This window comes from Struthio camelus, chromosome Z (assembly GCF_040807025.1).
Source record: "Struthio camelus isolate bStrCam1 chromosome Z, bStrCam1.hap1, whole genome shotgun sequence".
NCBI classification, from domain to species: Eukaryota; Metazoa; Chordata; class Aves; order Struthioniformes; family Struthionidae; genus Struthio; species Struthio camelus.
Window position 1 is genome coordinate 54,996,226 of NC_090982.1, and position 20,372 is coordinate 55,016,597.

A 20,372-nucleotide genomic window follows, 5' to 3' on the forward strand; every position below is an offset into this window, starting at 1 on the left:
CACTGGTGTAACACATGAAATATTTGGAAAATAAAAACAGGCTGGGAAGAGGGTAAGCATATCATAGACAACATCTTGCCGGCCTTCTATTTGCAGACCCTATGCACCTACAAACAACACAAAAAAGATAAAAGCTGATACAGAAACCAGTGTATTCTCAGCTATCTTAAACGCCTGAGAAAGCATCATCACCAATATTTTTACCTTGAGAAATGATCCCCTCAACCAAATTCTGTAGTAGCGATGTACACTAGGCTCTCTCTGCTACTCAGAAGAAAACCTTTATCTTAATATTGAGGGAGGAAAAGGAGTTTCTCAAATTTTTCCATGAGTATGAATGAACAGAAACATATTAGGAATTACCTTCAAACTGCAGCCGAGTTCCTTACACTAATACGCTGTATCTTTTGATTTTGTTACAGCACATGCACTAGGAAGCAACCGCTCAGCTACCGCGGAGTTCAAAATGCAAAACCCCACAGGCCGAGCTATACGGAGGCACACGTACACACAGAGCGGTGCCCTCACTACGTTCAGCCAGTGCCCTCTGAATACTTAAAATCTTTACTCTGTTTTTACCCAGCCAAAACTGAAGGACCTCTTTTCTGAGACTCAAAAGCTTTTGTTATTTCTGTTTCCAGCTAAAACAGAAACTCAAGTACACGACTGCAATCAGAAAAAGTTGCTCAAGTGGTATTTCTTGGAACAGAAATTAATTCCAGAAGTATGACATTCAGGAGACTTTTCCATCAGATTTGGTTAAAGCAGTTTAATTTGGGGGCTTTCGTGATACTAACAAAATTTTAAAATCTTAAGAAAGCATTCTGGATTTTTCCTAGTGATTTTCCATGAATCTCTGGATACACTTCACCCATATAGCTTTCCTATCACAACTTAAAAGTATATTTAAATATTCTACCTCCAAAAACAAGGATTTCAAACAGGAACAAAATTTAAGAGAAAAATAGTGACAAAGAGAGACCCACATACACTTCAATTTTTGTCTGAAAAATACAATAACCACAATCCTGATTTATTCTCAGTCAACTGGAGTTTTGCCAATGTGTACACAGATAAGATTAAAAGAGTTTTGAAAAATACTTCTACAGTAACTGGCCTAAAGGTGAAATCTAGCTTCTGTAGCTAGTACCTAAATGCAGCACCTACGAACAATTATATGAGAAAGTCAATTTCTCATTCCTTTTTTTCTTAAAAAAAAAAAAGGAATACTATTAATTTTGATACAGAATATTTCAATTACAGCACTTCATGCCTTCCAACTCTAGTATATTAAGTGAAACAGAAAGGTTATTCAGTTAAATTACAGAATCTCTGGCAAAGTATGAAATCTTTCCAACGGAAATCCTAATCATTAAGGAACTCCAGATTGTAATTATTTTTAGCTAATTGGAGAAGAAAATATTTTTAAAACTACATTTTTGAGAGCATACAGTTATAATATTCTTACAGTGTCTCTCGGTTTAGAAATGTGGCATATTATTCAGCCTGGGTCCTTTGATGTGTGTTTTTCCCTCAATCCATGCTCCAACAATTCTGTCATACAGAGAACTGAAAATTAAGTTATTCTCACCAGCAATACTCCCCCACAAAGAATCTATCAAACCATAGATATAAACCTCAGAACAATTCCTGCCAGGTTTCTCATGCAAATGCTGCAAAAAAACTTACAAGAGCACTTTAAGATATTGAGAACCCTTCAATACAACCCAGTATAATAACTTTTACTTGCTAATTTCTATGGGTCAGTTGCAAAGGAATAGACCTGTCAATCTTTTTCAGATGTAGCAGAATTTGTCTGTCTACAAACAGGGATACTTTGTTGTTGCCATAGAGACTAATCCTCCACTTTCCTTCTGTTGACACAGCTAGTCACAGGCTAAACTACCTGATCACACTTTTAATAGGCAGCTGACTGGAGTACCATAAAACGCTCAAATCAAGTTTGCAACACTTGACGTACCTACTGTTGCTATTAATAATAATAAATAATAATAATAGCGCTGTGTAAAGAGAACTCTACCATGCTTGCTGTCTTGAAAAAGTGGATTGTATAGAAATAGTGACAATTTAACAATTACTTTGTTCAAGTTCCAAGTTAATTATATTATTCTAAGTGAACACATTATTATAATAGAGAAAATGTTATTTTAATCTAGCTTTTTTATAGCTTGGATATGAATTTCCTTTAAACATTAATTGATTAAACATACGAAGTGTTACAACAATTATCCAGAGGAAATCTTTTCTGCTTCTTTTCACAGAATTCTGTATATTGTACCATTTTCTCATTTTCAAATTTCAGAGCCTGACAAGAAAGCAACTGCAGAGGCAACTCACTCCCTATAATAAAGCAATGCTCTGAAAAAGGCAATTTTCATTTGGGTGTCTTGAAACTTTGTGATGCTTTAATAAACATTCTAAACTTAAAGCTTATTCAGAGTCTATTCATATCTCCTTGGCTTGCAAATCAAATAGTCAGAATTGAGCCTTTTTATTTAAAAAAAGAAAAAAAAGGAAAAGGAAAAAAGAGAAAAGGTTCAAATGCATTTTCTTTTGTCCAGGTTAGAATAATTTTACAAGCTTTTCTTTTATTATACATTGCTTAAATAAAAGGTAAAAGGGACAAAAATAACAAAATGCAAGGACATCAGTATGTTAAATGACCTTTTTACTCAAAAATCTATTTAAAAAGTCCTACTTTAATTTTAGAAGATGGCATTATTTTGATGTTTATTCCATCCAAAGTCTTTTGCATACTGCAGGTAAAATGTCTGAACTTGCATTCTTTAAACTGTCTTTAACTGCCCTGTGTTAAACCAGTAATTCTTTTACCAGCTCCTCCTACTACAGAATGCAAATTCTGCTGGTAATTTTCAAAAGCTGTTTTGGCCTCCTTTAACATATATTATATAAAGTTTGTTGTGACTCTTTCAATTAAGGAGAAAAATTGATGTGTATCATTAATTACGTCACTAAAAATCATAAATAATCACTGAGTGCCGCAATTAATTATTTTAAAGTCATGTGAAGACAAATGACAGGCAGAAGACATATCCATAGACCCTTCAGATCAGAGTGACATAGGAGAGAAAAAATGAAGAAGAAAAAAAGATGCAACAATATCAGCAACAGTTTATGAATAAAATACACGCATCATTTTCCCCTGTTTTAACAGGGTTGATAAAGAGCAACACTAAAACACTAGTAGAAGGTAATGGAGTTCCCATTACAAACTATGACTTTCAAGAGTTAAAATGTTTTAATTTTTATTATTTAGAAACTAACTGAAACAGATTCTCTTACCAGATTACCCTTTCTACTTTCTATTTGACTTTGTTTTGCAAAAGAGCAGCTAAAATGCTACAAGGATTACGGTCCTTTTTTTTTTTTTTTAAAAATGTATTTCATAATCTGTGTTGCTGAAATGGCAGCTAACAATTTGATGTTTTAACGGACTTTTTTCTACTAGAAAAATGGCCACGAGGAGCACAAAACAATAGTGATCTACCTACCTGTACACGTTTGCCATATTGGAATGATCTAGCCTACTGATTTAACTCCACTCTTTGCTCTAACATTGGCACTAACAATAGTGCCCCGGAACATCTAGGAGCGTGTAAACGAATTATGTTAGTACCAGATACCCTGTCTTTTCCTGAAACCTCTGACCAATACATAGGCACACAAAGCCCATAAGCCCATGCTTTGAATAAAAGTTGCCATTCTTAAGATCCAAACACAGGTATTCGCATACCTATAGTCTCTGCTGCCTGAAGAGGGGCACACACTTGTACATACACTCCAATAGTCTCGCCAGTTCTTGGAGGAAGGTAGTATCTGAATGAAAAAAAAAAAAAAAAGAACTCCACATTCATATACATGTCCTTTCCTAAAGGAAAAGGCACTTCCTGATGAAAATGAGGATTTGAAATCTGCACCTTGTCTCTTTATATGGATTGATGTTCACAAATAAAACTGTATATGTGTACTTGGAAACATGCTCACTAAATGCTCACACAGTTCGAACTCACTTTCTTAGCTACAGTCTGACAAAGTATTACAGTACAGATAGGACAAATACCCACATTATGAAAAAGTTTTCAAGTTCAAAATTTAAACCCTTTTTTCCACTTAATAAAATAGACATTAGTATAATGGTTTTCAAGTCTTTTTCAAAAGGCAAAGGCATTAATACTTCGCCACCTGCACTAAACGACACCTAATACTTTCCAAATTGTTCCCACTATAGTCTATATACAGAGAACATCAGCGTGAGCATCAGCCACAATACACACAGTACAATTTAACATCCACATTGAACCATCAGCTATGAAACTAGCAACTGTTCATACGCTGTTAGACCCTTTGCATTTTACACATTCCAGGTACAGAACTCATTGCACCTTTCACATCAATACTTCCAGTGCATGTGAGCTTTCAGTTTGCAGAATTACTTCATAACAAGGAATAAGAAGCAAGAACTGCTTTAAAACGTTGCACAGAACCTGAACTCTGTGGGAAAGAGCTGAAGGGAGAGAGCGTGAGTTCTGGGATCTTCAGTCACCCTCATTTTACAGGCTTTTTTGTTTAAGGTAGTCCAGCTCCGAAATAAAATAGTAGCTCTTATCACTGCCCATCTGTTACCTGCATAATTACCAGCAAGTACTTTTAAATCCCATATTTGCTCTATAATTCAGTCATGCGATGCCACGCTTAAAACATCAGCACCCACCCAAATTTTATTCAGAACAGTGTTTCTACTTTTGCTACCCACAACACAGCTAGCTGAGAGAACAAGAAAGGGAAAGACTGTCAAAAGAAACCTCATGAAAAGTAATGTTTTCTGTTCCAGGGTCTCAATCCATTAAGAGCATTTATTGTTATCAATACCAACAGTACTATGAGTTTTTTGGACAGTATCCATCATAAAAATAGTACTTTCTCATCTTATCAATGTACAGAGAGGCACAAAAAGAGTACGTACAGATGCAAATGAAGACACAGCAACTTATTGTTGATGTTTCCAGGGACATACAAGAGAGGCATAGCATTTCCCCTAACTTTCCGGCATTTAGAATCCCTCTCTTCTGTTTTGATAAGAGAAGAGCTAGCTGATCACAATACCCATAAGAAAGCAATTTCACACTAAACTAAATCATAAACAGGCCCAGTGACATCACCCATCAGTTTCGGGGGTCAGGAATACATGTCCCTTTTTGACATTCAGCTCATCCTGATTATTCTATTCCTTGAATAATTCCAAGAAAATCAATGGGATTACCCACTGAGTAAGCTATATGTCAAACACCGAAGTTAAACAGGGGGAACAAATTTGGTACACATTTCTACTAGACAATGTGTCTTTGTTGTATCCTTTTCCTGGATAACGTTGGATGTTGTGGTAAACATATTTTACTTCATTAAAGCACTGCAAGAAAATGTAGAGGCAAGGTTCCCCATAAAGTCAGAAGCCAGCCGCAAACGAAAAAAGTCAGTTTGCAAATGAAAGCCCAGTGCAACTCCAAAGAGCGTAACATGTCCCTCAGCAGTTTACTTTGGAAACTGGCATTAAGACAGTAATTCCTGAAGTCTTGAACCAGCAGATCACTGGTTTTTACAGTGTACTTTAACAAGACAGCTACGTAGCGCTTATGCTTTTGGAGACGACTAGTTTGAGAACCCCTGGTTTATAAAGTAGCGTAGATAATATTTCACACACAGAGACAAACTATTCTTTTAGTCAATCCTTTGTTTACTGCTATGTGCAATTTGAAAAAATAGTGTCAACTTCTGTCATAGGGGATTTAAAAGTAAGTTCAAATGTAAACAAAGCAATGATTCTATTTTTGCAAGGAAAAACACAAGGGATTAATTACTGAAATTCACGTTACTCATGTAGGAAATTCTAATAAAGAAAAAGATCAAAATACATTAAATGACCAGAATTTACAATGCACTTTAGAAAGAGCTGTTCCCCAAACACAATCATTTACTGGAATATTTCCCATTTCCTTTTCTTAACTTCTATGTATATTGATAAAATTGACCTATAGATCAATTTTCCACTGTTTCCAATCCTTTGTTTTCCACGCTCTCCATATGCAACTGATAGCATGCTCTCCTTACGCAATTTTCCACTTGCAACAAGAGAAAGAATTTGAAGATCAAAGAATATTGATCTTCACTCCAAAGTCAATGTCACATCTCGTAATGTGTGTGAGGAATGCTAGCTATTTTGCAATCATGCACATGAGACTGCAAGACAAACCTCCAACAGGCCAAAACCAACTTAACAAGATTGCTAGATAAACTATTGATGCAAAACAGAAAACTAAGCCATCAAGAAGAATATAAATGCAACAGTTATTTTCATTCATTGTATTTCCATTTCAGTTTTCCAAGTACTGTTTTTGCTTTACAAACACGGCACATAACCTGTTTTTCTCAGTTCTCTGTCCCTCGTTCTGCCTTAAAGTGACTGCTGTGAATGATGCATGTTGTTCTGGAGACTGTGAAGTCTTTATTAATTACTCCTAATGACTTGTGAGGCAAATAATAGCTTCTAAGACTGATTTCACCTGTACTGTTCACATTTCTTCAGCTATATTTTGGTTATCACAGCAGTCCTCTATCATGCTGCAGTCTCAAGTAAATGCTGCAGATTTATCTTTATTTATTTCAACCAAGCTGTAAAGAATAATTGCCAGCAATTAAAATGTGTTGCTTCTGCAAAAATGCAGCAATAGCCATTGATTTTTTTTTTTCATGGAGCTGAAAATGCTATTAAAGACAGCTCCATCCCTCCCTCAAATGAAGAATTCTGGGTAGGGGAAGTGAGACGAAGGGAAAAGAGTATGTGAAGTGTTTTTTCTGTTGTTCTTTTGGTACTTCATATGTTCAAAAGATAGAGATTTTGTCTAGGAAAAGATTACAGAACTCTATCCTGCTGCTTATAAATCTTAACATGTATTTTGTCTATTCTTCCAAAGAGCCTGCTTTTGTCACTCTAACTCCTCCTGAGCAATATTTTATGCCAATATTACAGTAAAATTTTCTCTGCGCTAACAAATGGCAGAACAGAATAGGTTTCTTTTTATTAACCGCTTTTAAAGTCTGTTCCTCTAAAACATATTTTTAACTTTAGAATTATTCAGCTTTTGTCACACTCCTCTCCCCTTCAAAAATAAATCAAAATGGGTGATATGTAAAAGTTCAAGATAGGTGAGATTTCAAAAGCTGATTTTTGGGAAAAATAAAACAGGATATCAAGAAATCAGCTACCCCATTCTACTATTCTTAGACTGGGAAGATTAGTAAAAAGAATGTGTGTGATGGCAAAGTCTGGAAGGTTACTTAAATGCTTTCAAACCTATTTTAGACCTGGTTATGAATATGCCACGAATCCATTGTTCAAGAAAGATATTCTTTCTGACAAAATGAGTGAAGTCTTGCTTGATTGACAGCTATAATAAAAAGTTCTTCTTGGCAACAGTGGGACCAGCACTTCTCTCTAGGGATCTATCCTGCTTCTTATTTGCTATCAATTCAAAAAACCATTGCCCTTATAGCTGCTTCTACTTGGGGAGGAGTAGTATTTACTCCTGGTGAGGATCCACAGTAATAGTGTTTGGCTGGGTACAAAGAAGCTGCTCATCTACACTACAAACATTCTTATGCGAGATAAAGAAGTACCTTTCCTTTCTATAACCCAACGAGCTTATTGTATCTTCCTGGTCAGGAGAAAATATGTCAAAATAATATAGGTGCAATATTATAAATATGAATTAATGAAATTACATTAATGTGGTAAAAAAAATCCCCCTTCCCCCCCTCCCCCCCCCCATTACATGGGCAAGAGCGAGGCTGAAGTTTAAGCTAGTTAAGCAACTGAAGTCAAGGAACATTAAAGGACAATACTGAAGAGCTGAAGAAATACTTCAAATATAAGAGGTGTTTTTTCATACTGTAAGACATTTTACACATTAGATTACAGCATAATCTGAAGCTATCAAGATTATGCAGACGCATCATTTACTGAAGTTTATATGCTATATGTCACATCTGAAGAATATATGCTCCAGAAATCACTGCGGCATCTGAGCCACCTCAAGGTTCAGCCATCCTAGACTAACTCTGATCTTTCTGGTTTAGCTCACGAGTCTGCTAAAATGAAAGCCACAAAGGCCATCCTCAGTCCCACTGCACCTGAGGATTTGTCACTTAACAGATTCTTAAAACTTTGTAGAGCCTTTTCCTGAACATATAAGGTGGACGTCTTCAGAAGAAATGTGTCCTTTATGTGAAAAATGCAGGTTGCATACGGGCACCTTGACCGCTACAGGGTCAGGCTAATAATAACTGATAGATTACTTGGGAGCACATAAAGGCACTTAACTTTTCAGATGCTTATGCATCTTGCTGTAAGAGAGCTACTCCTTCTCCTTTCACCCCTTCATTGGGATTGGCTGATATTCTCAAAATCTTAATCTTGTTTTTGGGTGACTAGACAGCATTCCTAATTAACAATTTAGCATCTGAGGAAATACCAGCATCATCACCCCTCCAGTTGGCAGAAGTAACATTTTAGAACCTGAACATAGTTCTAATTTCCAAGAAAAAAGACTGAGTCAGAATTTTTTTTCCAGGTTATTTTTGCCTCTGGTGAATTAAGGAATTCTTTTACTGATGGTTTTGGACATTTATACTGATTTGGTTATAAAAAGTAGAGCTCCAGTTAGCATGAACACCATCTTTCACCAGATTTCTGACTGTAGTAGACACCCAGATGACTTTATCGCCCCTTATTATTACAATGTAGAAAACATATGTTTTTTCATGCATGTATGTACAAGCATGAACAGCCTCGCAGGAGAGAAGCAGGCATTAAAGAGGTTTCGCCCTTTCCATCATTATCAGCCAGCATGGTATGTGTCCCTGTATTATATGAACAAGAACATCCCCTACCTCATCCCCACTTAGATTATGATAGTGTATCTCTGTTATATGTACCTAGACATATGTTACTTAAATATATTCCTTCATTAGTTCTCATACAGGGTATGATTAATACTGTAACTGAAAAAAAGCTAATGTAGAAAGTTTGGCAGACACCACATCCATTTCATAACGTGTAAGGTAAATGCTGCATAGCTGAAGATAACTCTGGACAAGGAATAGCCTTTACACACAATCTTAATAAATAAGTAGGTCAAGAAAGATATGAGAACAATGTCCACTCTGTGCAACTCCCTTTGGGTACCTGAAGAACAGCATTATACAATCCAGAGAGAAGCCACTTCAAGGTACAGAGTTTGCTTTTATCATTTAAGAGCCACTAAATAATTTTGGGATTTATCACTTACATTTTTACCAGCAGCACTGAAGTAAAGGTAAAATGGTAAAATGGTCTTATTGGGAGGAATAAGCTCACAAGGCTTCCAGCCTTTTTCGTCCTTTAAATGAGATTTGGGTTAATAAGAAAAAAAAAATCTACCAAAGAATAACAGAAACCCAAAACAAAACTAAATTTTTGTGGTACTATTCCACAGAACAGCTGATGTGCTTCCTACTGGTGGGGGAAAACATTGTACAGTTTCTCTCCAAACACTGGATTCATACCAATTTAGCTTTTAAACAGAGATGGTAAGCTATACAGCAAGATGTACGCAACTGAGATGTCCCTGCTTTAGCAGCAGGGATGGAGAAACACAGTGAAACCAGGTCATACAAATCCTTAGTAAAGTCTTACAATAGTGGGCTGCTGAATTAAATGAATGTCAATGGATACTCTTCTCCAGAAATTTTGCAGTTATCATTTTCATATTCTTAGCTTTCTTTCAAGCATCCAAAACAAATTTAATGACTTTTTCCATTCAATAGTTCAATTTCTCTGTTTTCTGAGAAATAAATCAATATTCCCATATTGGTTTCTTTTTACTCCTTTTTTAATCTTTTTGTTTTTTCATAGTTGAAAAATTTGTTATTTGTACAGTCTTGTGGACCATTTTCTTCAGCCTTTCAATATTATTACAAAAAAAAAAAAAACACACATTAACATGCATGTAGTCTTAACTACCTAAAGTATACTTCACAAGTTGAATTCTGATATTCAGCCAAAAAGCTGCATACGCTACATTCATAACCTACACAACAAGGAATTTGCAAACAGAACACAAGTCAAGACCCTCGTGATAAAAACAATTATGAAAAGTGATGGAATACCAATGTCTTTCAATCTTACAAAATCTTTTGGACTAAAACCCCAACGCTAGACTTGCTTACGCTGTGCATTGTATAAAGCCTGCTTTTAAAACACACAATTACTTAATAAAAATCAGAACATTTTTGCTTTTAAAGAAGGAGTTAAATTTAGGCAACTTTTTGAAACAGAATTTCAGGTAGGAATGGTCATCTGCTTGCAGACAGACAGTGATGCTGCTGCAACTGCTTCTGTTCATTATATTGTATTTCACTTTTTTTTGCACCATCAACCTTGTATGCACTGAATCAACAATGGGGATGGAATGACTTACTCACTGTAGGAGCGTATTGCTGAGCTAATACAACATAGAGGATAATTTAATGAAATAATCCTTCTCTTCATTCTTCTGCTAATATTGTTTCTTTGGTTTCCTCAGTTCAAACTCATCAAACCAAGCGATAGCCTTCTTCCACATCGGCTTAAGAATCAGTTCCCAAGATTCCAACTTTGATACTTCCAAGTTCCAAGGAGCTCACATTCTTGCCAAGAGCAAAACCATTTAGTAAATCACTAAGAGCTTTGGTAAATATGATGCCATCCAGCAGATTAATCAGACTTTCAAAGCAAATAGCTAAGGGGGTTGGTAAATAAGAGTTATAATAAAGCAGAGCGTTAAAAGATACATACATACATACATATATATATATATGTATGTATAAATGATTGCATGAGAGGCAGGAAACAATTCATGCCTAGAACTACTGCATTATTAGTCACAGCACTGTGACCTCTCACCTCAAGTGATAAAGTACACAGGTCAGAATTGACAATACATACTCATGGCTGATCATGGCTGCCAGTTATCGATCCAAGGAGAAAGGAGCTAAAAAAAGAAAAGAAAAAAAAACTTTGCAGGCAAAACATTGCTCTGAATTACAAACACACATTCTCCTGAGACTCAGCAACAATCTGGGTTTTTCCCACTGGAGCTGGAAGCAAGAAGTGAGTTCAGCCAGTATTTAATATCAAGTGAATGTGGTGTTTAATCAATACTATTCTGCTTTTGTTCCACGATGTGGAAAGCAGTGTCTATTCATTCAGTAAAGGTTAATGCCAAGGGTCAAGTGATTTCACACTCTCTGTAGGATCCACAACATTTCAGTAGTTCAGATGCTTTGGACAATGATGACTCAGTTGGACTGATTTATTGCCACTCTAAGGCCCTGCTTAATACTAAAGTGCTATCTTATGATAATACCTCAGAAAATAGCACTGATAAAAGAGGAGGCAATAATTACCTACATTTTGAAGTAATGTCTTCATTTCTAACATCCTATAAAGATGTAAGGTCCATTTAAAATGATCTGCTTCTTGTATTAGCAAGTCAGTTAAATCAGATATTATCAGTGTTCTCTGGTTTATGAAATGCTATCTATGCAAAAGAAATCTGGTGGCTGTATTAAGAAAAATGCAAATTGCAAGCAAACGTAATACAGTACATCATTTAACATACATTTTAAAGAATAACTTATCTCTCTGTCTACTTGCCTAAATAAAGAAATACTGTTATAAAACAGATTAATAAGACAAAAGAGGGAGGAAATTGCAAGGAGATGTAGAATAAAAACATAAGAATCACAGACACTCTATGTTCTAATCAAGCTTTAAAGTGAGACAACATAAACAACAGTATTTATAATTGCTTCTCATTTTTTCTTAAAATTTCCCACTTAAGGGTAGATACGGAAAAAGGAGAAAGCTATATCCTCCCCTTCAGTACGATACACTGAAAATGACATTAGGTGAGGTCACTGTCTAAATCAGAATGCATTTGACTTTGTCAGGGGTTCTAATTTTGAACATGTTAGGATCCCTGATTATTATTCAGCAACGTCTTATTCAAGACGTGTTTTATATAATGAAAGAAGTTCAGATGTCACCAGGAAAACAGTGTGAGAAGAATTAATTGGAAGGCTTATCAGAGATAAGTCATTTAGAATCCAGCTCTACCTAATATATCATTGAATGGTGAATATACCAATCAATTAGCAAAATAAAATAAATTCTGCAAAATTGACTGAAGACATCCTATTATTATACGTGGGAGGATATTTGGAACAGTTAATTACTCCTTATTTTAGGTTCTAAGTATGCAAAAATCTTTTATGTGAATTTTCAGCATCATCCCCCTACCCCAATTAGAGATATTTAGAAATTTCTAGTTTTAAATGTCGATGTCATATTTTCTCTAACACTATGGCAGATATAGAAGAAAGGCATTTAAATGTGAGTTAAAGGAAAAAATCCTGAATCTTTACATCTGTAAGATACTGTGTTGTCTCACCAAAACAGTAATCAGCACAAAAAAGATAAAATGTTCAGCACTGTCTTTACTGAGAGATGCACTAGTTATTATAAAAGAAATCTACCTCCTCTGTAATGCAACCAATCTACTGTTTTTGATGTAATAAATTGTTATGGATATTGTGAAATATTTGGTGAGTAATTTTATTTTTCTGCTCTGACTACTCTTTGGATAGAAAGTATCACAAATACCACTAAAGATTACGAATGGTGGTAAAATAGTACTGTTAAAGCCCAAAAGCAAAAATGCTAAGATTCTTTGCTTAATTTTATAAATTCAAAAAGCTCTACATAGTTCAGAGTTCAAGACATCATCACAAACTGAACTTATATTCATACTATCTGACATCTGCTGATCATTTCATTCTCCCAACAAGGTTTCAAAGTCACAGTCTGAAACACAAAACCCTACACCTTTCTAGATACAGAAGTTTAGGCTTCAGCAACTAACGAACTTCAGAGATACTCAATTTAAGATCATCTCCTAAGAAGGCTGGAACTGAAAGCAAAAAGTTTGTCTAGTTAAATCTTATGAAAGCTTAAAAATAAAATCCTTGGCACTAGGAAAGAAAGTTTACCATTTTAATCAAACAAAATGCTTTAATTTATTTAAAAACAGAATGGCTTGGATAGTCTCACCTTACGATAACATAGACTTTGTCACACTAAATCGGTCCACTGCACTAGTCAGTTCAGAAACTTGCCTCCAGCACCAGGCAGAGCCCAGTAGATGAGATAACAGGAACACCCAAGGAGACATACTCTTTCTGACCTCACGGAGAGTGAGTATCCACCTTGAAGCAGGAACTTTATTAACCCCATCTTTTTCTGCACAATCTTAGTACTACAGATTATTTGCTGGTACAGCCTCACAAAGAGAGCGTTCAACAAACTCATACAGAGGAACGTATAAAACGCAGTCCCTCCTAACACTAATTAATTTTCACATGAATAAGTACAGGTCCAACACATGTGTAATACGTAGCTTTACTGTAAACTGGAATTACTATCTATCAGCAGTATTCCAAGATGGCAATAAAGAACAGGAATATGCGGAGTACTTCATTGGATAAATAATCAGAAAAGCTGAAAGTTGCAAATTCAGGCCAAAATGTATTCTTAGACAGTTTAGCATAACAGTATGATTTAATGATTCAAATATTTTCAGATTTAATCTAATGGCTGGATTGCATATTCCTTCTTTCTGTTTTCCACTCGACATTGGAGTTCTACTACAGCTGGTATTTTAAAATGGAATAAAAAAAATATGGAATAAAAAGAATAAGTTGTAGAGAGAAGCAATGGCTATTCAGATCAACATCACGGTAATAGCTAGCCAAGAAAACCAAGAATAAAAAGGAAAGACAGACATGCTTAAAATTAGGCTTCTGAATTCATACTTAGGCAATTAAATAAAAGGCCTAATTACCAAGACTGCTAAGCAGCCAAGAGCTCCTATTATGGTGGGTGTCATCCCATTGCAGTGAGGGCACTGAACTGGCTGGCTCCTGAACAACGTGGCTGAGTATCCAGGCTAATTATGCAAAATACTTGCTTTGTGACAGAGTGCAACATCAGTGAGATTTACACAGGCAGATTTAGCTGCCTTTAATACACTGAGTGATACACACTGAATTTGGATCTCTGCTCATGTACAAGTTATGTGCAATATGAACAGGCAGGTGAATCAATCACGAATAAAGTGTTTATTACAATTGTGTTACTTAGTTCTGATTTACACTCTTGTCTTTTTTTCCATTTTTATTACTTTTTTTGTATAATCTTCAGCTGCGTATGGCTTTGGCAGGCTTGCAATTGGTTTGAACCGTAACATTACTACAGTACAAAAGAAATCAAAACATTTTACATAGAAAACATTTTCTAAATATTACAAATGGATAAAACAAAATTATTTCAGAATTTGATGATTAGAAAACAAAGCTGCAGACTCCATACTATTATACCATCTGCAAAGCTGGTCAAAACTATCGAAAAGTTAATCTTGTTTCATTTTATGAAAAATAGTACATTGTTTAAGGTAAGTTAATTGTAAGACAGTAATTCACTCAGTGGTACTAAATTATCTGCATAATCAGAAAACACCCACAGAAATCTGAATTCTGCTCCACTAATAGGTATTTCTGTGGAACTCACTAATGGTAACAAGGCTCTGCCTAGATTCAGGGCTGTTATGAAAGGGCTGAAACCCTGATTTGTAGGAAATTAAAGTATTCTTCCTAAATTGACACTTTCTGTCTCCAAATCTTGAGGTGCAGTCTTTGCTTCCAGAGTCATATCTGTGCTTTCACTGAGGTTTCCAATGGACTTCATGCACTCAGGTGTAACCTGTTGAGAATGTTCACATGGGCATATGTGCATCTCAAATCTTTTTAGATTTCAGTTTGAAGTCTCCAGCTGTTAAAGGTTGGCTTCCACTGACCTAGATGATTAAACAACTAACGCCAGTGTGCTAAGCAAGGCTGGCATCCTAACTGAACCCACAGAGAGACTTTGGAAAAACAACAAGACACTCACTCTACGCTCCCAGCTGCCCAAGCATAGATTAAATGTGGCTCTTCATATCACTGGAAGTTCTGATGAGCACCATTCTGAACTGAAATAAATACATTTTTCAGAAATTACTGAGGTGTTATCCTTTAGACATCACACAATAGTCAGTTCACTCAGAAGAATTAAAACCAAAACAGTTCACTAAGCCTAAAAAATTTAAAAGAATATGCAATTACATGTTGTTTGCCTTCTCATTTTCTTTCTTACAATCATTTCTTCTACCCTGTATTTATTTCGGAAGTGCAGGTCACCATGAATGAGACTGTGAGAAAAAAAAAAAGTTTCTCCTTACTTTAAATTCTAATGAAAAATCCTATCTTTCTTCAAAAAGCTTCACGCCATTTGTAAAGTGCCATTATTCTCTGCACTAAGTTCTCTATTCAGAATGTTTCTAAGAAGCAAACTAAACTCATAGTTATGAAGCTGTAGGCTAAATCTCTGCCTTTATACACAGTTATAATACGATGTGTCTAGAGAAACTACACTAAGTGGGCCATTGTGCACCTCTAAGCTGCACAGCTACTGTGTGGCTTCCTGTAACTTCAACTGCTGTCCTCCCTCCATCATGGTGGGTTTGGCAAAGCACCACTTGAGTGTATGGCTTTTCAGGCCATACTCTCCTGCTGCATACTGCGAGGCACAAAGTGCACCTGAACACAGTATCTCTTCTTGCTTCCTGACCACAGACTTAGTCAAAAGCCCTGCAAATTCTCCACACCTGTGAAGCGGATGAGGGAGAATACGTCAAAAGCAGCTGCTTTACCACGCAGCATAGTCTGTTTTTAATCTCTCCGCTTCAGTTGCTGAACTGAAATGTTATATAAATATGTCATTCTTTATGACAAAAGCCAAATAAATGCTAATACTATCATTAAAAAGAAACTTGTGTCTGGGGTGTAATGGGAAGATAAGTGACAGAGGCAGTAACTTTTGCTTGAGGAAAGCAAATATAAGTGCTCTTCATATTTAAAGACTGATAGCACCACAGCGCATTGCTCAGAACCTGGGTTACACTGAACTAGGTGCTATATAACACAGAAACTCCAAATCAAACGTCTATCTGCTGTCATTAGCATGTAACCATTGAACTACGATCCCCAGACTGAAACAACAATATATTGGCTAGCCACTGTGATAAACCTCATATCACTGTTCAAAACTCTGGACTTGCTTGACCACATTCTACAAACAAGCCTTTAACTGGTACACAAAGATGAGACATGCTACGTCAAGCACGTGATATCTTTGATACAAATTGAGCAGCTTTTCAGGAAAGATCATTTTTCCTATGGATGAGGCCTCACCATTCAATTTCTTTAGTGTGATTATCAAATAACATATTCTTAAACCAGAGGATAAGAGGAATCACAGCTCTCTTGAATCAAAGACAGTATGGGTTTTCTAACTTGGATAAAGAAGTCTTTAATACTTCTTTATATATATATAAAAGAAGTTATATACATATACACTCGTTTTATATATACATATACATATACACTGTTTGTTCTGTCTTTGCACAGTGCCCACCACAGTGAGACCCTAGTTCACTGCCGGAACTAATAAATAATCTAAAAATACAGCATGCTCTTATTAGGTCTTTACTTCCTTTCGTAACTGAAGAGTTATCTTCTCAAGCACCTAAATGCTGTACTTACAAATAATGCTGACTGTAGATTAAGAGAGTTCACAGACAGCATCTCTCCCCAGCCTTTCATCCCTTTCCACACAGCTGTTCACATCATATCTGAGGTCAGTTCAGTCTAAGCTACCTCAACTTTGTTAAATTTTTTGACAATACTGTAGCTTTTGGATGGCAGTGAAAACAAGCTGCCATCACATTCCCAGGATTAGAAAAGATTTTAAATTTCAGTCAACTTGGCCTTGTTTGTTTGCCTTAGCTAAGATGAGTAGTTGTCAAACTACACAATTTCCATAGCTGTCAAGGATGCTTTTGAACATGCAAATCTGCAGTACATTTTATCACAAACATTGCAAAAAGCTTTAAAATCGGGACATATGAAATATGTATACTTTCTTTTTGTTAAAAAAAATGAAGGCTCTAGTTCTATAGAGCACATAGGCCTTCACCCTGTATATCAATGCACTGTTGTCTTGTTTGTTTTGTAGCCAAATGGAAACAATAGAGCATCAACAGAGTTGTCAGTTTCCTTCATTTATCTCCTTTGAGCCTTTAGGCAAAAATAACATTATTATTCTTATTCCGTTTTGTTCTGCTTGGAAACTTTGAAATATTCAGAGAACGTGACCGATTCCTACATACCAGGCTTAATTTACTGCATCAAACAGGTATTCAGGAGAGGTAGGTACACAAAGCAGCAGCTCATCCTACCTTCTTGAGAAGCAAGATGAGCAAACTGGAGTGTATTAGGCCCGTTTATCAGTTCTCAGATATGCATTCCCCCTTTCCTCAACTGGCTGACAACTCCTCCAGTTCACAACCCAGAAGATGACTGACTATGCTCTCTGAGGCATTTTCAAATGTGGAATGGGAAATGTTCTTTCTTTCTTACCATCACATGATACCACTTAATGGTTGAGAAACCCAGGGGGAGAGTATTTAGGGAACGATAGCTGTTTTACTTCTCACAACCATTGCCACAATTTAAAATAAGTTACTTTGACCAGTTTATTCAAACTGAATTTTATGAAGCTTAACATGAAATATTTTTAGGAAACATCCAAAATTCATTTAAGCTTTGAGTTATTCTAAACAAAAATGTGTGAATGTGTAAAGTTCAACCCCATTTGATCTAGTAGAGGTAACGTTACCTATACCTAACGTTACCAAGATCTAGTATAGGTAACGTGTCTAAAAACATGTTAGCTGGGACAGCAGATACATGCTAGAATTCCTTTTTTGAGAGAAAAAGTTGGCTCTTTGGATTTTATCTACCTTGAAGTTTTCATCTGGATTACAATTAAAGATTTAACGCAAAATGGGCTAACTCTGCTGCTACAGCAGCATTGCAATATTTGAAATGCTAATGAACAAACCAGACAAAACAGACTGCAAAATCTGTTGAAGAAACTGCAGAATCAACCAAGATACAGAGGAGAGAGACTGTGAAAAGAAGACAGTACTTGTCTCTACTGTTGCAAGTATGACATCTGAATCAGAAAATGTCAGAGTATTCCTGGTTATGAGCCTTTGGTTAAGGTTCATCCCAAGTCATTTATTTTGAATAAGCCAGATTACTATGTTCTGCCTACAGAACCCCCATCTTTCAAAAGACCGTTTTTCCCTACTTGAATATCTTGCTCTGCAGAATTCTAACAGATTTAAAGAAAGGCCACTGCAGATTCCAGAATATAGTTATGTACAACTTTGAACTAAGACACAATATAAAACGGAATAAACATACAGAAACAAAACAGACAAGATTTCTTTATTTGGAAGGAGTCTAATGACTCATTGCCAATATACCTTTCTTCAAGAAACACTTTGCTTACAATATATATGGAATGCTAACCCCTTTGTATTCTAGAAGAGCAAGCTAAACTCAGCTATTTCCAGTTTAGAAATACACTTATCAAGAAAATGTGGTAGGAGTGAGAGAGAAAAATATATTTCATCCATCATTTATATTTTCTGACTTCTTGTCACAAAATAACCACTTATTTGTATTAATCACTGAGCTCCTTACAAACATGATACTAGTAAGTACACTTAATTTATGGGATCATAACGATATGTAATCATTCGTAAGAATTTTAAAGGAATTTTCACCATTTCAAACAGAGTCATCCAGTTCAAATACTGCACTTTTTCTTATGGATAACACAGGTAATCCTCTGTGCTCCTGCAAACACCTTGAAGTGCTTGTTAAAACGTATTATTCTGCACATTTAATACACTGAAGAGATAAAAGTTATACAATGCCTTAGGCAATTATGAACAACGATTATAGTGAAAAAGAAGCTGCAAGTAAAGTGACATGATATAAGCATAATATTTACTGTTTAGGACAACAAAATAAACACCATACTACCTTGGGTATTGCAGTTATCAGACACCATTTCTTTAGCTATGCAGTTCAGATCCATTTATCTGAACCAGCAATGTTCAAATTCATTAATGAAGCCATTATTGATTTGTGGAACATGACTTAAAATCTCAGCAAACACTGAACAATCTGTGAGAAGCTCTTAAATACTGAACGTATGTAACTAGACATCTCAATTTAACAACCAGACATACATTAAACAGCATTAATAGCTAGGCACTTAATGGATCAATTCCCACTGTTTGTGTAATGTGGAAATAAAAAAGGCTTATTAAATGACAAGCTTTCCCTGGTTTGTGCTAATTAATTATACACTGCATCTGACTGCTAATTTAGTGGGAAAATGCAGCCCAAAACTATGGTTTCTGCTTGAACTTTGCCTCAGCACCACCTAATTCAGCGCAGAGTGCAGCTGCGACCTGCCTCTGAACGACGACAGTATTAAATTAGAGCACAAGGCCATCAATTTAATAAGTACTGTAGCAGGTAATTTGAATAAGGACAGTATTAGTATTCTACCAGTGCACAACTAAAAGCAGCTGACCTTTCAGACCAGAGAAGATCCTTGAACACATCTAGCTGAATCAGAGAACACAGTAATAATCTGACCACGTTAAGAGTGCCAAGAGAGACTTTTACAGCTCTACACCCATTACTATACATCAGCTACTCTACAGTATATAAGAGGACTTTATGTACAAAAAACAAGGTTATAAATAGAACAAAGGCAATGTGAAAGATATATTTGCAGTGGCACATTTGAAAATTCTCCTTATTACCTTGATTTATGATATAAAGAATGTAAAATTAATCAATGCACATAAAAATGCACTATGAACACCCACATAACAACTCAGTGACTTTTCACCACAAATTTAGTACCAAGAACATATGTCTGTGTTGTGTAGTAAAAGTACAGCTTATAAAAATATTTTGCTATCATATCTGTTTTAAACGCAGCAATATAAGATGGACATAGCTCTGAGGCAGGAGAAAGATAATGCTTTTCAGCTAATTGGCAAGTTTTTCAGAGGTTTATAACTCCAGTAAAAATTCACTATCAACAGACTGTTGGTACAGTCACGGTGCTATATGAAATTCTTCTAAATTCAGACAAGCTGTTTTTAAAGGAAAAAGGACTCTTTTGCAAGGCTCTCTTTTATAAATTTAAAAAAAAAAAAAATCACACA